The following is a 20,152-nucleotide window of genomic DNA, read 5'->3' as shown; positions in this document are numbered from 1 at the left end:
GCCCAAGAGAAGAGATAAGGACAATAAAGGACTTGGTCATAATATACTTCAATATTTAGATGTCACATGGAGAAGAGAAATCAGGAGAGAAGACAGAGTTTTTTGCCTAAGGGGAAGAGGAAGAAAATCAAGGAGAATATGATGTCATCGAGGGAAAAAATACTTCAAGGAAGGGAAAGTGGTAAACCATGGAAAAAGCAGCTGAGGTCTACTAAAATGAAGACAGACAATGTACCATTAGTATTGTCAGTACGTAACTCAGCAGTAACCCTGATAAAGTCATTTCAGTTGAAGGATGAGTCAGAAAGCCTGGAACAGGTTGAAAATACAATGGAAGGCATGAAGGCCAATTCAAAAAATATATACAAATAGTCGAGGTCATATTAGATTGACAGAATTAGTCAAAGGTATTCAGATTCTGTGCTGACACATTCCCATACAGTGATATAACCATTAAAACGGATGACTTTTAAAAATTTGAGTGAGGTAGGCATGGACAAAAAATTTCTGTGAAAGTACTAATTTGTTTAGGAACCAAAGGTAAAATTGCCTGATAGAGCTATGTGTAAAGAAACAGTGGTTATGTTGGGTCACCAATGAAGATTATAAAATAGCACAATTGATGTCACAAAACAAAAATTGCATTTTCATAAAATAGGGATAATCGATCTGAAATACCAGCCTAATTAATATAAGAAGGATGCTCTTAAACATCTCCTGCTTGCCAGAAAGCCACTAGAGTAGGATTTTTTGCTAAATTTAAACAACTGAAGATAATTTCCATTCCAAATGAGCAACAATGCATTTTTAATTTACTTAATTTTAGCTGCTTTATTGAAGCATAATCTATACACAATGAACTGCACATTAAATACAAAATTTGATAGGTTTGGACATGTTCACATACCCCTGAAACCATCACCGTACTTGGGATAATGAACGTAACTATCATTCCAAATTTTCCTTATGCCCCTTGTCATCCTTCCCAAATGCCAGTCCCTGCATGCCCTCCACTCTCACTCCCAGGTGACCATTTATCTGCTTTCTGTCACTATAAACTAATTTGCATTTCCTAGAGTTTTATATCAGTAGAATTGTATAGCATGTACTCTTTTGTTTTGGGCTGGCTTCTTCCACTCAGAGTAATTTTTGACATTGGTCCATTTTGTACTGATGGTTCATTCCTTTTTATGTCTAGAATTGTATTCCATTGTATAGGTATACCATAATCTGTTTATTCATTCACTTGTTGATGAACATTAGTTTTGCTTCCAGTTTAGGGCTTGTCTTAGTTCAGGCTGCTGTAACAAAGTCTGACTATGAGTGTAAGTAAAGCAGGACTTTATTTCTCATATTCTGGAGGCCAGAAGTTCAAGATTAGAGTGTCAGCATGATGGAGTTCTGACCAGGGACCTCTTCTTGGCTACAGACTGCCGACTTCTTGTCATATACTCAATTAGAGGAGAGTTAGCTAGCTCTCTTCCCTCTTCTAAGGTCACTAATCCCATTAATCTAGACTCCACTCTCATGACCTAATTACCTTCCAAAAGCCCTACCTCCATGTACCGTCACATTGGGATTAGAGTTTCAGCGTAGGAATTTTAGGGGGACACAAACATTTAGTCCATCACAGGGCCACTACGAATAAAGCTGATATTTTTAAAAATTACATCAGATGTTTGTATGAACATAGGCTGTTATTTCTTCTGAGTAAATACATAGAAGTGAAATGCCAGGATCATATGTTAGGTGTTTAATTTTTCAAGAGATTGCCAAGCTGTTTTCCAAAGTGATTGTAACATTTTATATACCCATCAGTAGTGTATGCAAGTTCCATTTTGTCTACATCCTCATCAGAATTTGGTATGGTGAGTATTTTTAATGTTTAGCCATTCTAATGAATTTGTATTAGTATTTCACTATAGTTCTAATTTGCATTTCTCTAATGACTAATGATATTGAAGGTTTTTAAAAACATGCTTATTTGCCATCCTGTATCTTCTTTGGTAAATTATTCAAATCTTTGGCCCATTTAAAAAATGGGTTGTTTCTTTTTTATTATTGACTTTAAGAGTTCTTTACATATTCTGGATGCTACCATAACAGACTGAGTAGCCTAAAAAAAGGGAACTCATTTTCTCTTCGTTGTGGAGAGGGAAGTCAATGATCAAGGTACTGGGCATGTTGGTCTCTGCTGAGGCCCCTCTCCTTGGTGTGCAGATGGCCGCCTTCTCACTGTGTCTTCACATTGCTTTTCCTCTGGGCATGTGCAACTCTGGTGTCTCCTCCTCTTTGTTTAGGGAGAGGGGAATCACAAAGTAGGTGCTTCTTCTTAGAATATCAGGGTATTACAAAACAGAATTTTTATTCTTTGTCTCTCAGCACTTGTGCCTTTTAGAGATGACCTGAGTCTACACGGCAACAAAGTTAACACGGTGCCCAGATGTTGGAATAGAAATGACTGAAGAATGTGCCAGATAGAAAGACCTGAGAGAGCATTCTCACAGCTCCTACTCTCCACCCTGCTTCCACCCATTCTCACGGTCTTTAAGGGATTTGAAGTTCCCAGGCAGGTACCTAGGGATGGAATGAGAACCAATAGAAATTTATTTTCTCACCGTTCTGGAGGCTAGAATTCCAAGGTCAAAGTGTCATCAGGGTTGGTTTCTGGTTAAGCATCTCTTCCCATCTTGCAGACAGTACTTCTTATTATGTCCTGATATGGCTTTTTCTCTTGGTGTTTCTTCCTCTTCTTATAAGGACACCAGTCCTACTGGATTAGCCTTCCCCATTAAGACCTCATTTAACTTTACCTCTTTAATTAATTACTTTTGAGGCAGCATCTCCCTCTGTTGCCAAAGCTGGAGTGTACCAACACAGCTCACTGAGGCCTCCATCTCTGGTGCTAAAGTGATCCACCACCACAGCCTCCTGAGTAGCTGGAACTACAGGCATGCGCCACCATGCCCAGATATATATATATTTTTAATTTTTTTAGTAGAGATGAAGCCTCTACTAAAAAAAGCTCAATGATCCTTCCCATTCAGCCTTCCAAAGTGCTGGGATTACAGGAGTGAGCTACTGTGCCCAGCCAGTTACCTTTTTAAAGGCTGTATCTCCAAATACAGTCATATTGGGAATTAGGACTTCAACATATGAAATTTTGCAGAGAACACAAATCAGTGTATAACATTAAACTTACCAGATACATGCTTTGCAAATTTTTTCAGTCTGGTTTTTTTTTGGTGTTGTTGTCCTAATGGCATCTTTCAAAGAAAAGAAGTCAGAAAATTTGGTTGTCCAGTTTATCAATTTTTTATTTTATAAATTTTACTTTCAATGGCATATCTAAGAAATCTTTGCCTAACCCAAAGTCGTATTTTATTTTATACTTTCTTCTAAATGTTTTAATGTGTTCAGCATTTCCTTTAGGTTCACAATATATTTGGGTTTTTTGCATATCTTATGACATATGATGAAAAATTCATTTTTATGTGAATATCCAATTATTTTAGCAATATTTATAGAAAAGACAATCTTGTCTGCATATATGGTCTTTGTTACATTTGTTGAAATCATTTGTCCATATATTTGTGGCTCTATTTTCTGGACTTTTGATTGTATCTGATTTATCAATTTGCTTATATTTATACTAATATTACTTTAATTACTGTAACTTTATACTAAAACTGAAATCAGGTAGTCTTAGTTCTCCAGCTTTGTTTTTCTTTATCAGAGTTGTTTTACTTTTTGTATATTCTTTGCACTTCCATATGCGTTTTAGAACCAGTTTACTAGGTTGCTACAAAAAGACCTTCTGGGACTTTTATTGGGATTAAATTTGGTTTATAGATTAAGTTGGAAATAATTTTAATATTTTAAAATATTTTAAATTTTTTAAATATTTTAAATATGTTAAATTTTTTAAAATATTTTAAATATTTTAAAATATTAAATATTTAAAAACAATATTAACATTTTAATAATGCATCTTTTGACTCACAAATACTACATATTTTTTGAATTATTTGGTTAGGTTTTCTTTAATTACTCTCAATAATGTTTTCTTGTTTTCAGCATACAGGTGTAGCACAACTTTGTCAGATTTTATCCTCAGGTATTTCATTTTTGATGCTATTTAAAGTAGTATTGTCTATTTAATTTAATTCCTGATTGTTCATTGCTAGGATATAAAAATCTAATTATTTTATATACTGATTTCATATCCTGCAAGCTGCTAAAATATCTATCAATTCTAGTAGGTTTTGGTAGATTCCATTGGATTTTCTATTTAGATGATTAGGTTGTCTATGAATAACAACAGTTTTATTTCTTCCTTTTTTTTTTTTTTTGAGTCAGGATCTTGCTCTGTTGCCCGGGTTAGAGTACAAGAGCACAATCATGGCTCACTACAGCCTTGACCTCCAGGGTGATCCTCTCACCTTAGTCTCCTGAGTAGCTGAGATCATAGACATGCAGCACCACACCCGGCTAATTTTTTGTATTTTTTTGTAGAAAAGAGGTTTTACCATGTTGCCCAGGTGGGTCTCGAACTCCTGAGATCAAGGGATCTGCCCACCTTGGCCTCCCAAAGTGCTGGGATTACAGCTGTGAGCCACTACACCCACCCACTTCTCCCTTTTTAACTATATGCCTTTCATTTCTTCATCTTTACTTACTGTACTTGCTAGAATCTCAAAAAAATGTTGATTAGTGATGTTGAGAGTGGATATCATTATCTCATTTCTCATTTTAGGGGAAAACTATTCAGTCTTTTTTTTTTTTTTTTTTTTTTTTGAGACAGTCTTGCTCTGTCGCCCAGGCTGGAGTGCAGTTGCATGATCTCGGCTCACTGCAACCTCTACCTCCCAGTTCAAGCAATTCCCCTACCTCAGCCCTCTGAGTAGCTGGGACTACAGGCGCCCGCCACCATGCCTGGCTAATTTTTTGTATTTTTAGTGGAGACAGGGTTTCACCGTGTTAGCCAGGATGGTCTCGATCTCCTGACCTCGTGATCCACCCACCTCAGCCTCCCAAAGTGCTGGGATTACAGGTGTGAGCCACCTTGCCCGGCCCTATTCAGTCTTTCATAATTAAATATGATGTTTGCTATAGGCATTTCATTTATGTCCTTTGTAAAGCTGAGGAAACTTTTTTACATTTGTAGTTTGCTAAAGGCTATTTTCTAAGGAATGAATTTTGTGTTTTGTGAAATGCTCTTTTTTTCATCTTGAGATAATCATGTTTTTCTTTCTTCTATGGTTAATGTAGTTCATTACATTGATTGCTTTACAATGATAAACTAACCATGCATTCTTGTGATAAATCCCTCTTAGACATGATGTATTATGCTTTTAGTATGTCTTTGATTTCAATCTGCTAAAATTTTGTTTGTTTACATTCACGTTCCTGAGGGTTATTAATCTATTATTGTTTTTCCCCCTTGCAATATAACCTAGTTTTGGTATCAGAGTAATACTGGCCTGATGAAATGATTTGGGAATATTCCCTTTACTTTTTTCAAGGAGTGTGATATGGTTTGGCTGTGTCGCCACCCAAATCTCATCTTTAACTGTAGCTCCCGTAATTCCCATGTGTTGTGGGAGGGACCCAGTGGGAGATGATTGAATCATGGGGGCAGTTTGCCCCATACTTTTCTCATGGTAGTGAATAAGTCTTATGAGATCTGATGGTTTTATAAGGGATTTCTCATTTGGCTTGGCTCTCATTCTCTCTTGCCTGCCACTCTGTAAGACAGACGTGCTTTTCACCTTCTGCCATAATTATGAGGCCTCCCATCCATGTGGAACTGTGAGTCCATTAAACCTCTTTTCCTTTATAAATATGACACAATCTCGTATTTGGGTATGTCTTTATCAGCAGCGTGAAAACAGACTAATATAGAGGATGTGTAGGATTTATGTTATTTCTTCTTTAAATGTCTGGTAGAATTTACCAATATATCGATTTGGGCATTGCATTTTGTTTGAGGAAAGTTTTAACTACCAACTCAATTTTTAAAATTGATATAGATACAGGGTTATTAAGCTACCTAAATTTTCTGAGTTAGCTTTATAACCTGTGTCTATCACATATTTTATCCATTTCATCTGAGTTGTCAAATTTATAGGTATGAAGTTGTTTATTATCTTCAAATCTTTAGAATCTGTAGTAATTACTGCTATTCTTGATATTGCTAATTGGCACTCATTTCTCTGTCTCTCATTCCACTTCAAGGTTTATCAGTTTCATTGATATTCTCAAAGAATGAGCATTAAGGTTTATTTATTTTTCTCTACTGATTTTCTGTTTCTATTTCATTAATTTCCACTGTAATTTCTATTATTCCTTTTGTCTGCTTACTTTGGACTTCTGTTGCTCTTCTTTCATTAGTTTCTTAGAGTGCAAGCTAATATTGATTTAAGATCTTTTATAATGTGGGATTTAGTGACAACATGTCCCTTTTAAGTACTGTATTAGCAGTAACTCACACTTTTAATATGTTGTATCTTCAGTTCAAAATACTTTCTATTTTCCTTTTGATTTCTTCTTTGAGCTATAGTGTTTTGTTAGCAATATGTTATTTAGTTCACATATTTAGGGATTTTCTAGTGATCTTTCTGTTATTTTTTTCTAATTTTATTGTAATCAGAAAATGTACTTTATGTGAATTGAATCCTTTTACACTTTTATGCTTATTTTTGGCCTAGTATATAGTTTATCTTGGGAAACATTGCATGTGTGCTAGAGATAATATATACTCTCTTGTTTAGTAGAGTGTTCTATGAATATCAATTAGACCTAGGCCATTGATACTGTTATTCACATCTATACTACATGTCTACCTGTGCTATCAATTTTTTAGGGAGGGTTATTGAAATATCCAGCTCTAATTTAGATTTACTTTTCCTTGAAGTTATATATTTTTTTACTTTAAAGTTTCTTATAGTGTGGGTATACTGGTGATGAATTCTTTGAGCTGCTGCATGTCTGTCAAAGTTCTTATTCCACTTCCTTTTTTTGGACCTCATGATGCAACAGTATCACTTTTGTTTTTGAAGGATAAATTCATTGGGCATATAATTCTAGATTGATAATCCTTTTCATACTTTAAATAAGTTGTTCCACTCTCTTTGTATTTGCATTGCTTAGGATGAAAAGGCTGCCATACTTATCTCAGTTCCTTCGTATATACAATTTTTTAATTGTTTTTAAGATCGTCTTATTTTTAGTAGTTTTGTGCAACTTGATTATAAAGTGCCATAGTGTAGTTTCCTCATATTTCTTATGCTTGAGATTCATTAAGATTTATGGATCTCTGATTTATAGTTTTCACCAAACTTAGAATTTTTAGAATTTTGTAAAAGTATTCAATTAACATTATTGTCCCACTCTCCTCTCCTTTCTGGATTCCAATTATGAATATATTAGGCTTCCAATTATGCATATATTAGGCCTCAACTTTCTGATGCTTTTTTAATTTTTAGTGTTTTTTGTTACTGTTTTTGATAATTTTTATTGTCTTGTGTTCAAGATCATTACTCTTTTCTTCTATAATATCTAATTTGCCAATAATGTGTTTATTTCTGTCTCTGAGATAGTAATTTTCATTTGCAGAAGTTCTATTTCAGTCTTTTAATATTTTCCATGTCTTTACCTAGCTTTTTAAGCTATGAAATACAGTTTTGTGACTATTTTAAATTCCTTGTCTGCTAATTCTAACATCTGTGTCAGATCAGGGTCATTTTTGATTTATTATTTTTCCTCATCATGGACCATGTTTTCCTGCTTCTTTGTGTGGCCAGTAATCTTTTGTTGGACACCAGGCATTATGAACTTTACCTTGTTAGGTGCTTGGCATATTTGTATTCTAATTAATATTCTTGAACTTTGGGGATGCAGTTAACTTCTTGAAAACAGTTTGATTTTTTTTTCCTTTTTGGCCGATAGGAACAGACATGTATTCCTGGCCTTTGTAAGCTCCATGCCCACAAAGGTAATAATAGATTATTTCTAATCTATTTACATGGTTCTTTCCCAATCTTAGGTAGTTTCATTTCATTCATGTGCCAAGTCAGCCCTCCACTGAATACTAAAGAGGAAGCTTCTGTAGATCTTCAGAGTTCTATCTGTGTGCAACTCTCTCCTCTCTGTTACTCTGTCTTAGGAAGTCTAAAAACTTGGTCTCCTGGAATCCTGATTACATCTACTCAGCTAAGAAAGTCTGCCTGACTCCCAGGGGGTTTCTGCTTCTGTGCTATTGACTGGAAACTCCTGGCAATGAGTTGGCCAATAGTAGCGCGTGACTCGTTTGTTTCCCATTTTTCAACATCACTGTCCTCCACTGTCTAATGTTCAGTGTCTTAGAAAACATTACTTCTTATATTTCCGCTATTATTTTTCTTTTTTTGGTTGATTCAGTAGGATACTATATCCAGCCTTTGTAATTCCATCTTGCCCAGACCCAAGACTTTTGGTTTTGGATATTTTTTCTTTGTTCATTCACCTTAAATTAAACAGTTATGCCTCTAGATTACATTAAATACAACTGAAATGTCATTCAGCTCAGTTGTCAGACATTATGTCAAATTATTTCAGAATAAAACCTGACTCACCAAATATTTGTCAGTGAAATTCTATCACCTATGTTTTCCATTTTTCTCAAATTCACTTACCTTTTCTCAGAACTTAAGAGATGTTTTTGTCATTACATTTATCCTTCAAGGATAAGATATAATTATAAAATAATATTTTCTATTTTTGTATGTGTTTCATTTGTAAGGATATTCTACAACTATGAAAATTCAGAAATCAAATAGTTTTACTTAGAAAAAAAAGTATGCCTAGTATTTGTCAAAAAGTCAAACTGTAGAAGGTTGAAAATCCCAAATCATTAGAAAATCTGAATTTATCCCCAGAAGACTGATTTATTTGTGCATGTTTGTATCTTTCCTTAAACCTGAAAGGGTTGGGGTGGGGAGGGTTTCATGTGCATTAGCCTACTCTACAGCCAATTTAAAAGTCAAAATGTCTATCATATGTTTTAATTTTAGGAAAATAAGTCTTAAATATTCCAACATTTAATGAATATATTAGACTTTGTTGATAGCTTCTGTATATTAAAAATCTGTCCTTGTTGACAATCTTTTTTTTTTTTTTTTTTTTTTTTTGAGATGGAGTCTCGTTCTGTTGCCCAGGCAGGAGTGCAGTGTCACGATCTCAGCTCACTGCAATCTCTGCCTCCTGGGTTCAAGTGATTCTCCTGCCTCAGCCTTCTAAGTAGCTGGGATTACAGGCGCATGCCACCACCCCCAGCTAATTTTTGTATTTTTAGTAGAGACAGGTTTTACCATGTTGGCCAGGCTGGTCTTAAACTCCTGACCTCAGGATGATCTGCCTGCCTCAGCCTCCCAAAGTGCTGGGATTACAGGCGTGAGCCACCGTGCCCAGCTGGCAATCTTAAAATCGGATTTTTTTTCCAGAAATTTTAGTAAATTAGAAACAGAAAATACTATACATAAATTGACACCCTAAAATAAAGTCTAGGGCATTGGATATGCTATATTGCTTCTGGAACTAATATTTAGGGGATACTCAACATAAACCTGTAATTTTTCTTCTTGGATGTCACTATTATAGACATTGAAAATGATGAGCAGAGGAGAAGAGTGAGAATTAAATTGTTTAGCATGGCCTCTTGAGGACATCTGACTCTGATATTTTGTCATGTCCAAAAGATACATAACACAATATTTTATGCTGTGAATTGAAAAATGATTTATAAGAAATCTCAGGAATGACCTTCTATTTTTTCCTATTACTTTTCTAAAGTCTTTCCCTGTCAGTAATTACACTAATAGCTCTGTCCAGATGCAGTAATTAAATTTCTGTCTTTTCTCAACAACACAGTGCTCATTTCCTATATTCTGAGCACACGTTTTGAGTTTTTCTGTTTATCCAATGATCAGTTGAAATGACAGAAGAAATGAAGTAGGAAATATACTAGCCTGGGTTTTAAATTAGAGATTGATTCCATTGACAGAACTACAATGCTAAAATTCTTATGCTTGAAGTGCAGAGTGGGCTTACTGATCAGTCATCATTCACCACATAGACAAGGGAAGCCCAACTTAAATAACTGAAAAGTATCTGTCATTTTCTCTGATGAAATCTGTCTCAACTACTAATATAATGGGACTCCATCTGAAAGCCTGGGAACAAATAGACACATTTTCCAAACAGGTCGGTAGTTCTAATCCAATAACTTCTAGATTTCCACATCTAGTTAGGAGGTAGACGATATGAAATACCTTTACTCCCATTGAAACAACAAGAAATTATTGCTTACATATCTGTATATGCAGAAAGACAGATTGATAAATAGACACAGATGTACATGTAGATATTCATATACATATTTTCTTTAAAGCGACCTGGGCATAAAGATACCTAAAACCTAAAGGCATTGAACTCAGAGGATGAGCTCTTTGGCAATGATGATGGAAAAGATAGAGGAAATTTTCACACTGAAGATCCACTGGTGAAGTTGGGGATGTGGGAGAAGGTGGGGGCAAGCAGTGAACTAGGCTTCTGGAGAAGAAAATCTTGGTTTTACTTCAGAGGAAACAGTCAAACTTGTGACAAACCTGTGGGCTAATGTGTCAGGTTTTAATCTGAAGGCAGCTGAAACTCAAAGATAATGCTCCCTGCAAAATAATTAGTTTTAAAAAAATTGCTCAGTAATCAGAGGCTAGGGACAAGGTTGGAAAGCAGAAAGAGCTCTCTGTCTTCACAGTATCGCAATTTTGATACTGTGGAGATGTCAAAGTCTCTTGTTTGATCTTCTCGCTGTCACTAAGTCTCTCAGTACTTGACTCCTTAATTACATAGGCTGTTGTCTTGCAGTCTCATAGTAACAAGATCTCAGTCTCACGTCCTTCCGGTCTTAAAATCCTACACCTTGTAATACGGAAATCTCAGCCTGTTAAACAGATGGTCTCAGAATCTCAGGATCTCACAAGTTCAAGGTCTAACAGGCTCAAGGTCATGCAGTTTTGAGATCTAGCAATATCATAGTATTTGGTTCTGGGGCTCTCCTGAAGGAAGAGCCTAAATTTAATGCTTTGGAAGCCATTGTGACCAAATCCTGATACAATCCAACTTATGATATAGTCAAAACCATCAGCCCTTTGGCAGCATAGAAAATGGAGACTGGGCTGACAAATACAATGTCTTAGACAGCTACTACCAAACAGATTTGACAGAATAGCAGGAATATCAGTAAATTTAAATATAGGTTAATAGAAGTCAAAACTGTAGTATAGAAAGAAAAAAAAGGAAAAATAATGAAATTAGGACAGGCAAAGATTTCTTAAATGGGACACAGAAAGCAGTAATCATAAAAGAAAAAAAAAACAAAAATAGGTTAGACCTCATCAAAATTAAAAAGTGTTCTCAAACTACACTGTTAAGAAAATGAGAAGTTAAGCCACAAAATGAAAAAATATTTGCAAAACATTTATCTGACAACTGACTCATATCCAAATATACATAACAATTATATGAGAAAAGCAATCCAATAAAAATGGGCAAAACATTCAAGAAGAAACTTCACAAAAGTAGATATGTGAATGGCTAGTAAGCCAATCATAAGTAAAAAACAAAAAAACAAAAACAAAAAAAAATGATAGTACCAAGTCCTGAAAAATACATAGAGCAAATTAAACTTTCATACTTTGCTGATAGGAGTTAAATAGCTCAGCCTCTGTGGAAAACCACATTTTGTCATAAAGTTAAACATGTATCTACCCCATGACTCAGCATTTCCATTAGTAGATATTTACCCAAGAAAAGTAAAAATATGGGCCCGCAAAAAGATTTATCAATGTGCATTTCAATTTTATTCACTTTCCAAACAGGAAATGACCGCAATGCTCATATGAGTGAAACCGTGGAATAATCATACAATGGAATACTCCCCTGCAATAAAAATGAACAGACAACTGATATACATGACAGGAATGAATCTGCAAATATTGGGGGAATAAATCAGACACAAATAGGATTGTATAACCCAATTCCAATTATTTGAAATTCTACCACTTCAAAATGGTGGAGAAATAAAATTAGTGGGTGTTTTTGTATTTGTTTTTGTTTTTGTTTTGACAAATCTTGCTCTGTTGCCTGGCTGGAGTGCAGTGGCGCGATCTCGGCTCAATGCAATCCCCACCTCCCAGGTTCAAGTGATTCTCCTGCCTCAGCCTCCTTAGTAGCTGGGATTACAGGCACCTGCCACCACGCCCAGCTAATTTTTGTATTTTTAGTAGAGATGGGGTTCCACCATGTTGGCCAGGACGGTCTCCATCTCTTGACATGATCTGCCTGCCTCGGCCTTCCAAAGTGCTGGGATTATAGGTGTAAGCCACTGCGCCCGGCTAAAATTCGTGGTTTTGAGGTTGAGGAATTGAATGAAAAAGAACTGGTGGTGTAAATATTTTGTATCTTGATTCGGGTGGGAGTTATAAATTATATACATTTGTCAAAGCTCATCGGACTGTTTACTCACTTAAAATATGTACATCATATCATACATAAGGTACATTCAGTAAAGCTGATTTCAAATAAACAAGAGAAGAGGGCCAGTTTAAGTAATCAGAATGGATGTGAAAAACTTTATAAAGATGCTTATAATTTCTACTCTATAAAATATTAATTATAACTGCCATTTGTTATATATTCACTAATAGTCAAAGATTGTATATAATCGTCTTATACATGCTATTTCATTCAAAACATCACAATAAAACTATAAGTTTACATTAACTTGAACTATCTGGATGCAACATTTTTTAGTCAGTCCAATGAAAAATATAAGACATGTAAAATTTTCATCCATAAAATGTTCTTCTACCATTTAGCTAATAGTGTTTTATGTTTGCCTCATGGAATATGTCCTTCACATTTGCTGCTATGTAATTCTTATGTTAACTAGTTTATGTCTTGAAACATTTATTTCATCAGGTTGGATGCTTTCAGCAGAAACACTCTTACCATATTTTCCATTTTGTTGGCTATCATATGACCTTGGCCTCCAGAGATGACTGGATCAGCACTGCTGCTTGACTGTGCAGCCAATGTCTCCTCTGTCAATAAACTAAGTCAAAGGATACCACCTGTGATGGAAACAGCTATGAATACATGACTGAATGTTTTGTTTTGTCTTCTCCTGTAGTTTATGACAAAGTGACTAAGGATAGTGTTAAATAATTTTGTTTCTCTCTTTCCATTCTGTAATCCACTCTCCTGGAAGCAGAGAGGAGTTGTATTGTCTTTCCAGTGTTGCAATGTTCCAAAAGGATTCTCTTTGTCCTCAAACCAATATACCTTTAAACACTGAATTTTAAATCACACATTAGCCTAGAAGAGTTGCCATATGCTACTATCCCTTTCGAGTGCCATATTTGAAGGTGACTTTTCATCATGAATATCCCACACGAAATGGTAGCATTTACCTTTCTTTTTCTTCCTGTTTATTAATCACATAATAAACAAAATTAGAGCTATCAAATTTCTATGAGCAATGAAGCAATAGCTTGACAAATAAAAAAACAAAATAAAACAAATAACAAAACAAAAATCTACCTTTCAGCAAACTGATAAAATCTTAAGTTCTCAGCCCCCCACGATTTACTGTAGTGATGTAATTCATATACATGTGGCTTTATAACAAAAAGTGTGTTAGAAATGATTGTGATCGGTAAAACAAAAACATCTGAAGTCAACCTTAAAAAAAAAGTGCTTAATGTAATCCCAGCTACTCAGGAGGCTGAGGCAGGAGAATGGCGTGAACCCAGGAGACAGAGCTTGCAGTGAGCCGAGGCTGCGCCACTGTGCTCCAGCCTGGGCAACAGAGCAAGACTCCGTCTCAATATATATATATATATGTTTTCTAATATAGAAAATAAAGAATATAATTAGGCTACGTTTTGAAAAATGTAAAATAATATCTATAATTAGACTACATATCATTGTTAAGGAAAATAAGTTAATAGCAGAGCCATATTTGAAGTACAGTACAAGAATGGAACTATATTGTAAATTTACACATGCAATAAGATAGAAAATCTCTCGCTTAGATAAGGAGAGCAAAACATTTAGTCCAAATAAATTTTATCAAAGAAATTTGAAAACAAATTGTCAAGTTTCACGTTTGAATTAAGAAGTTGCAAATATTATACTCTGTGATGGCATTTTAATATTTAGAGCTATAGACTTGACTATAATCATTTTGAAAGAAACTATTATAGCTCTCTTTCCCTTCGGCACGCCACTGAAGATCCTGGTGTCACCATGGGCCGCTGCCCCGCCCGTTGTTACCGGTATTGTAAGAACCAGCCATACCCAAAATCTCGCTTCTGCCAAGGTGTCCCTGATGCCAAGAATCGCATCTTCGACCTGGGGCAGAAGAAGGCAAAAGTGGATGAGTTTCCGCTCTGTGGCCACATGGTGTCAGATGAATATGAGCAGCTATCCTCTGAAGCCCTGGAGGCTGCCCTAATTTGTGCCAATAAGTACATGGTAAAAGGTTGTGGCAAAGATGGTTTCCATATCCGGGTGGAGCTCCACCCCTTCCACGTGATCCTCATGAACAAGATGTTGTCCTGTGCTGGGGCCGACAGGCTCCAAACAGGCCTGCGAGGTGCCTTTGGAAAGCCCCAGGGCACTGTGGCCAGGGTTCACATTGGCCAAGTTATCATGTCCATCCGCACCAAGCTGCAGAACAAGGAGCATGTGACTGAGGCCCTGCGCAGGACCGAGTTAAAGTTTCCTGGCCGCCAGAAGGTCCACATCTCAAAGAAGTGGCTTCACCAAGTTCATTGCTGATGAATTTGAAGACATGGTGGCTGAAAAATGGCTCATCCCAGACGTCTGTGGGGTCAAGTACATCCCCAGCAGTGGCCCTCTGGACAAGTGGCGGGCCCTGCACTCATGAGGGCTTTCACTGTGCTGCCTCCCTCTTAATACTCACCAATAAATTCTACTTCCTGTCAAAAAAAAAAAAAAACTCTTATAAAGCGGTCTACATCCCTGTCTGTTCTTCTCTTTGCGAAGTGTAATTTGTTGATGTAATTTTTATTCCTATATCTTCCACATAGCATCAAAAATTCAACGCTATGTCAAAAGGAATGTCTCAAATTATATGTTCATCTCCAAAATAAGAAAAGACCTACTTAAAATGTACTATGTTTTGTCTTTGCATCAAAACAATGTAGGATGCGTAACGGTTCAGAGAGATGTGATATCCTTTTTTATATTAGGAATTAAGAATGGGGTCTGTAATTCACATATATGTCTATACTTGTATTTTTAATAACCTAAAGAAGCCAAAACTATTTATTTCTTATTATATTTCCTTAGGAAGGAGGCAAGTAATTCTCAGATTTAGTGTCCCATTTTTACCTAATGTTCTCAAGGTGAGATATCTGCAATAATTTCTTCCTAAATTTCATCACAGATTTCTTGGGATCCAAATATCAAAATGCATGGTAATATATATGTGAGATATTCATAGCAGACACTGAAGGTGTCTACCCAATATCCATCTAATTTCTCTTTCTTACTAATGTAACTCTGATTATGTTCAGGCCACTGATGTACCTAAAGAAAATAATTTAATCTCTCAACCTTGGCTGCAGTCAAGGGCGGTCATGTGTTACATTTACAGATAATAAAATATTGGAGATGGCTTTTTGTCCATGAATAAAAAAGCCAGTCATCCTGCCAGGAATATGGATATAATAGGCAGGCATTTTGTGACCATGAGGAGAAAAGATCCACTTTAGGAAAGGCAGATTAGAAAGATGGAAGGCAGTTGAATTTTTGAGGGCATATGTGAGCAGATGCACCAAGCCCGGACTATGTATTTCCTAACTTCATGTGAAGCATAAAAACTAAGGCACATTTGGTTAAGCTACTATGTGCTTTCCTTCCAAGGCCTTCCAGTAACTCTGGCTCCTAAGAGATTAGGGCTTAGCACCTGAGCATTTTGGTATCCTGAAATACCTACTTAGTCTTGAGAACTCATTTTCTTTCCCTAACATTGTAGTCTCCTCCAGGACTAGAGGATTGCTTAAGTATTAACCTATTTGAATAAGGACCTGATATTAGGACTGATATGGCCTAATTCTTGTCAGTGTTCTCCTAGAGGAATGGATCATTTCAGCCAATGAAGGTATGAAGGATAACACTTTACAGCCAAAGACTGGAGTTGTGTAGTGAATGAACAGATTGTCACACTTTATAATGCGGTCTAACTTATCTAGCTCTAAGTACCCCTAGTCTCCTAGACCTGAACTTCTTGCTGACTGTTACTTACAGCACTGGAGTAACCTTATCTGTCCTCATACATTTCAAAAATTGATAATTGCTAGACCAGAGCTAAGCTTGCTCTGACATTGAATACTATGTTTTGAGCTGTATAAGCATCTTATTTTGGATCAAATTTTGCAACATATTTTGTTTGCTTTAGTATTAGGCAGTCTGAGCTGCTAAGACCACATCCAATAAGCTGAACCCTCTCGTATTATGATGTATCTGTGAAGCAGATATTACCTGTGAATTTATCATGCAATTTGAAATTCAGAATTTCTTATGAAAATAAAAATTTGAACTAGAAATAGTTTCAAATTGGAAAGCTCTTTGGAACTAGTATTATCATTTATGTCTTGACCTGAAAATAACAGAAAATACAGCTTTTTAAATTGAGTTTGGATGTTAAAAACCTTGAAACGTTCAAGAATTAATGAGACATTGAAGTTCAGGAGCAGAGGTTTATTCCTGGCTGAATCATTTGTGTCTAAAACATTTTTATTTCAGGCCAGAAAGAGTCCCCAAAGACTCAGAAGATTTGTACTGGTCTATAGAGTTCAGTACACTATCTATGCTTACCACTGTCAAATGGGAAAGACAAGACTTGAAGATTTAAAATTTTAACTAATAACATTCCCATTGCTAAGATTTCAACACAGGTGAATTGCCACTTTGTAAAGTTTGATGAGAACAACATGAAATATGAATGGTTTGTGTGTGTGTTTGTGTATACAGATCACATATATATGTGTTTAATATAGATACATCTGACAATTACTGGGTAATTATTTATATTCACATTTAAAAATTCTATAATTTTAGTGTAAATAAAGACAATAGAAGGCCATTTTGAAGAAGTATATGGAACATCTGACAATATTCAACAGAGTTATGTTTGTTCTTCAAAATAAGCTATCAGAAGCACCAAGAAAGGAATAACTGCAAACTATTACCACAGTAAGAAATGTAAATTTTATAACTTCACCTAATTTAGTCCAGATAATAGTGTAAGTTAGATGCAGCAATGCTGCTTTATTCACATTTGTTCAACTTCATAATGTTACTTATTGACTTATTTCTTCTATAAGAAAGTAGCTGATGATTATTGAACCTCAGTCAAGGCATGCAATAATAGCTAGAATGTGATTATGAAAGTAACACCTAAAATATTGTATATCTATTTTCATTACCTAAAAAAGAGTTGGTTGTGCATTTTTATATTATTTACAAGCAGGCTGAGGAGATGAATCCTCCCAGTTAATCAGTCCTTTAAATAACATTATTTAAACTGTATCAGGAAAAGTGAGAAATTACAAGAGAAAAATACAGCAGGCCAGGCGCGGTGGCTCACGCCTGTAATCCCAGTATTTCGGGAGGTCGAGGCGGGCAGATCACAAGGTCAGGAGACGGAGACCAACCTGGCTAGTACAGTGAAACCCCGTCTCTACTAAAAATACAAAAAATTAGCTGGGCGTGGTGGCGGGCGCCTGTAGTCCCAGCTACTCGGAGAGGCTGAGGCAGGAGAATGGTGTGAACCCAGAAGGCGGAGCTTGCAGTGAGCCGAGATTGCGCCACTGCACTCCAGCCTGGGCGACAGAGCGAGACTCCGTCTCAAAAAAAAAAAAAAAAAATTAGCTGGGCGAGGTGGCGGGCGCCTGTAGTCCCAGCTACTCGGGAGGCTGAGGCAGGAGAATGGCATGAACCCCGGGGGGCGGAGCCTGTAGTGAGCCGAGATCGCGCCACTGCACTCCAGCCTGAGCGACAGCAAGACTCTGTCTCAAAAAAAAAAAAAAAAAAGAAGAAAAAAAAATACAGCATAATTCTCTATGGCTTATTCTATTCCAATAGCATTTGCAACATAATTTTGAAATACAAGTGACACACATACAAAAACGAAGCCACCAAGTTATAACAATAAATAAGGGAAATAATTGCTTACTGCAATGGTATAGAAAAAGTATATACCACTTGGTATTATAAAAATAAGATTTAGGCAGAAAGGTTTAGTTTAGGGAAATTGGCATTATTATAATATCCTAGAATGTTTTTAACGTTTATGTTTGTGTCATTGTCAATGTCAAAGCAAATGTCTCCAAGTCATTGTGCAATAAGTTATTGCTAAAACATAACTATCTCACTACTGCATGAGTTTCCCAACCTTACATGACGTCTCTATTGTCTTCTCCCCCCCAATATAATAACTTCAAATTCCTTAATTTCAGTATATTCCGTAATTTCTCTAGCTATAGAATTGTATATATACGTAATATATGCAAAATAGTCATGTACATACACACAAAACTTGAACCATCATCATGAAGATATTAGGGAAAAGCAGGAGATTCTTTAAAATACATTTTAAAAGCAAGAAAAAGGAGGTAAAGGCAACGCAAGTAGGGAAAACGTATTCATTCAGTTTCAGCAGAGGCAGAAACCAGATAACATATTTCATTGAATCTAAAAGCCATTCATTTTAAGATGAACAGTTTTTCTTGTACCACCAAGAAAGAAAAAAATGCTTCCAATTATACTATGACACATTATTGATGAGAAGATGCATCTTGATTTCTGCAGTACTAACATGTGAAAAAAGTTTTTTAAATCGATGAAACATGTACTTAATGTTTTTCATCTTTATTTTGAGGGGCTATCTTCTTTTTAAAGTACCCATTCTTAACTTTAATGTTAATCTGAAATATTAATATTAAGTTTTACTTCCAAGTAACTGAAACGGTAAATGAGAATGCTAATAGGCTGTAAACACTTCCTTTTTCCGTGAGTTACTTCTGAAATCTAAAGTGTGTTTAGTGTCCTATTCATAAGGAAAAGATTTGCCCTGCAAAAGAACAAGTCATAGATTTGATACAAGTGAGTTTTATTATTGAGTGCCTGGAGCCTTATGAGCTCAACAATCTGAATTAATAATGCAGAACTGAGAATGAATTTGTCTATTTTTATTTCTTCTAGACTAATGTTTGAAGTTCAAGTCTCTATTATTAGACTAATTTTCCCTCTATTTTAGAGCCTTTTAACAAACTGATTAGTTTTCAAAACAAATGCATCTACCTTACTCAAATTAATGGGATTCTTAGTTGAACATTCTTTTCAAATTCTTATGGCCTTTTTTTTTTTACTATTACATAATTAAACAGTGCAATCTAGTATCTATGATATAGACACATATTTTAGGTACAACTATTATTATTCCTTTCCTAACCAATGCTAACTATTAATTTAAGACTTTAAGAGAAACAAACAGTCAAAGCCAGTATAAGGTTTTCTGTAGATCTCATTAATAGCATGACAGCCTTGTATGTATTGACAGCTTTGAGTTATAATCCTAATTTTTAAATTATAGTATGGATCTCGTTATTAATGCTTCTTTAAACTACGGTATGGATACAAGATTGTTAATGCTTCTTTCTCAGATTATTAATGCTTCTTTTAAAGTAGGTTAAAAAAGCGAAAATCTAATTCTAATTAGTGTAAAACTGGAAGAAGTTCTTCTGCATGCTGCTTCTTTAAAACTTCTGTTTTAAAAGTACAAGATAGTTATCCCGTAAATTGGATCTATGTCTGCTGGCTATATATAGCAAAGCACTAAGACTTGCTCCCTTGTCTAAGCTGATGAGATAGTGTTATAATGATGCTAATAGCTTGATTAAGACAGCTGCTATTTGAGGAACACAGTGTAAAGGGCATGTAAGTAGCAACTGTTCTCAGACCTTAGCATCTTGTATGTTGGATGTTACATGGCAAGAGAATAACATATGTGAGCTGTATT

At 35.5% G+C, this 20,152-nt stretch overlaps 1 long non-coding RNA gene and 1 pseudogene across 1 annotated transcript in view; both read left to right on the top strand.

The window, feature by feature from the left end:
- The window catches only part of LOC134737138 (uncharacterized), a 291,305-nt gene that overhangs the window by 30,808 nt on the left and 240,345 nt on the right, over positions 1 to 20,152 (top strand). The window lies entirely within an intron of this gene.
- Positions 14,335 to 15,055, top strand: LOC129486709 (large ribosomal subunit protein uL16-like; annotated as a pseudogene).

Source organism: Symphalangus syndactylus, chromosome 7, assembly GCF_028878055.3.
Source record: "Symphalangus syndactylus isolate Jambi chromosome 7, NHGRI_mSymSyn1-v2.1_pri, whole genome shotgun sequence".
Taxonomy (NCBI): domain Eukaryota; kingdom Metazoa; phylum Chordata; class Mammalia; order Primates; family Hylobatidae; genus Symphalangus; species Symphalangus syndactylus.
Note: the sequence above shows the minus strand (reverse complement) of the source record. Positions and strands in the feature narration are given on the sequence as shown.